Source organism: Callospermophilus lateralis, chromosome 18 (genome assembly GCF_048772815.1).
Source record: "Callospermophilus lateralis isolate mCalLat2 chromosome 18, mCalLat2.hap1, whole genome shotgun sequence".
Taxonomy (NCBI): domain Eukaryota; kingdom Metazoa; phylum Chordata; class Mammalia; order Rodentia; family Sciuridae; genus Callospermophilus; species Callospermophilus lateralis.
The window spans coordinates 40,763,290-40,766,340 of NC_135322.1; positions in this window are offsets into that span (position 1 = coordinate 40,763,290).

Genomic DNA, 3,051 nt, shown 5'->3' on the forward strand with positions numbered 1-3,051 from the left:
AGCACCAGTACATCTGGCTCATTTTAGTTCATTGGTGTGGCCAGCTGCAAGATGGGGTATTAACTGAGACCGTCACATGACTGCTCACTCCCCTTCTGGCTTGATAGCAGTGAGGCTAGTGGACATCACATCCAGCTAGGTCCGTACTGCCCCAGCCTGAGAATCAAGATCCCACGACCAGAGGCCTCTTGGGGAGAGCGTCCTGATCCTACGCCCACATTCCCTGGTTAGCCCTCAAGGGACGGTATAGGTATATTGGGGTGGCCACTTGTCACAGGGACCTCTGTACTCCTCACTTGGGCCTCCCCAGGCAGGTCTGCAGGGCAATGGTAAGGCAGAGACCCTGCCTGGCACCAGTCCATCCCCAGTGTGCTGCTCTCACAGACCAGGGCACGGTGTCGGTGTCTGCTTCCAGGCCTCGTGTGGGGCAGGCTCAGCCCTCTCTGCTGTCTGCCCCATTCTTAGCCTGGGATTGCACTGGTAAGTCAAGCCATACTCCTGATGGCTTCAGCTGAGAGAGGAAAGGTAAGCCTAAACCCTAGACAAGGGTGAATTTTTTCTTTTTAAATCCTTGCCAGCCATGGTGCTACACACCTATAATCCCAGCAATTTGGAAGGCTGAAGCAGGAGGATCACAAGTTTGAGGCCAGCCTCAGCAACTTAGCAAGACCCCTTTAAAAAAAAAAAATAATAATATATATATATATTTTAGTTGTCAATGACTTTATTTTGTTTATTTATATGTGGTGCCAAGAATCTCACCCAGTGCCTCACACACGCTAGGCAAGCACTCTACCACTGAGCCACAACCCCAGCCCAAGACCCTGTCTTGAAGTTAAAAATAGAAAGACTGGGGATGTAGCTTAGCAGTAAAGTGCCCCTGGTTCAATCCCCAGTGGGGGGGAAAAAAAATCCAGGCCTTGGTGCTACTGCTCACTCTTGCACACAGATGCCAGGCTGTTGTAGGTGAACGTGGAAACTCAACCTGAAAGACTCAACCCCTGAAACGCCACTGAAAGCCAGACTCCCAGGCTCAAAGGAACGTCTGGCTTTGTCACTGATTGGTGCTAGTTAGCAAGCCATACAGCCAACCATGATTTTAGGTTCCTCTAAAAATGTAGAGGACTGCTTCAGAAGACATTTTTCAGGATGAAACACACTAATGGCCACTAAAATAATGCGTAAATGCCTCACAATGCCTGGGGCATACTCAGGAGGCCCGAGTATGTACTGAGCAAACGCAACCTGCAGAGGTTAATGGTGGACGTGACTAATACTCACAGGGACCAGCAGCCTGCATAAAGCTCAGGTGGAGGGCTGTCCCTGCTGGGACCACTTGCTGCCAGTTTTGGTTGTAAGACTCCCTGTCCCCTCAAACTGTTGCTTTGGCAGGTAAGGGAGTGAGATGCCAGCCCTCGCCAGTGTCATTAAGGCATAAATGTGAGACTGCTTCTGTGTTCAACCTGTGACTACAAAAGTGTTGCCAAGATTCCAGCCTTCCACCGGGCAGAACTTGCATTCCATCCTGGCATGCGTAACAGGGCTGGGCGAACCAGGGAATCCAGAAAACACTCAAGTCCAAGTGGCTGTGCACTGCCACTGAGCTCTCCTTGTTTTGCTGGAGGGGCCTGAGATGACAGCTGAGCCACATACCCACGACTAGGACACTCGAGCCAAGGAACCGGGTGTGCCTAAGCGATTAACATTTCGCCAAGAGGGAAGTGTACAGCTGAAGCTGGCAGTGGAGCTCCGACAACCAAATCCTTCCCTTCATCATGTCACTTTCTAGCTGCAAGTGAGGAGCGAAACGCAAGCACAGTGGGTAAACCTGCATAAGTCACGCTGGTGCACTCAGAGCGCCCTGCCTGGAGGCAGGGAGGCCCAGGGTAAAAGCACTACTGAGGGTGCCCACCTTTCACTGAGTGCTGTGAGCCACGTCATGCCAAGCACCTAATGTGAAGTCTCTTGGGTGGGAAAGGAAGAACTCAGAAGACAGGGAGTGAAGTGACACAGTGGATGGGACTGGCCTAAGTCACCCCTAGTTAGCCGTGCCTGATGCCCAGCCTTGAATGCGACTTAAAAAAAACTGAAGCCCTGCCCTACTCTGGATTGGGGCAGCTAGTTTTGTCTCTGTTGGATCCTGGAACCCAAATTTGGGTGTTTTGAATTCATGCTCCTTTCCTCCCAAGGTTGGCAGAAAGTGACTGGAAAGGCATGGGTGACAGAGCTGGATGATCCTCCCCAGATGCAGCCGACAGCAGCACTGCAGTTAGTCTTCTCCCTGCGAGGTTTCAGAGTTCTCAAGTGCCTACCACTCAGGACATCAAGCAGGATTAAGGAAAGCCGGCCGGGGTGGGAGATGGAGCTCAGCTGGTAGAGAACTTGCCTAGTATTCGCAAGGCCCTGGGTTTGATCCCCAGCACCACAAAATTAAAAAAGAAAGAGAATCCCACCCTGAGCTTTGTTCTGACCTCTTGTTACTTAGCTATAAAATCCCAACTATGAAGGCAGGAGTACAGCTGGTGGGGTTTCAGGATTCCCTCTCAGATATCAAAGCCCCTTCTAAACGGCATAGTATCTGTCTACACCCCACGCACAGCCTCCCGCACTCCAAACCATCCCCACGTGACTCACGGTACCTAATACGAAGTAAGTGCCCATGTTAAAGTCATTCTCTACTGTTTAGGGAATAATAAGTCTGTACATGCTTAGAACAAACACATTCTTTCTCTGAATTATTTTTGAGCTGTGGTTGGTTGAATTCAGAGGCAGACCCTCCAATACCCACAGCTGACAGTGCCCTAGTCAAGGTCTGAGCGGTGCATCCTTCCGTCCCTGCTCATTCTATGTTCTTTGGGATGGAACCTCAAGCTCTACCCTGTATGCTTCTCAGGGCTGCTTCCCACTGGTCAGCCCAGATCCTGCTTTGCTAGTGGCGGTTTCTACAGAAGGTAAGTTTCAGTTTTGGGGTGCACAATGGACTATAATGAAATGGCACAATCCAGATGCAACAGACCGGGAGCTGAAAGCACAAGATGTAGACAGAAGAGC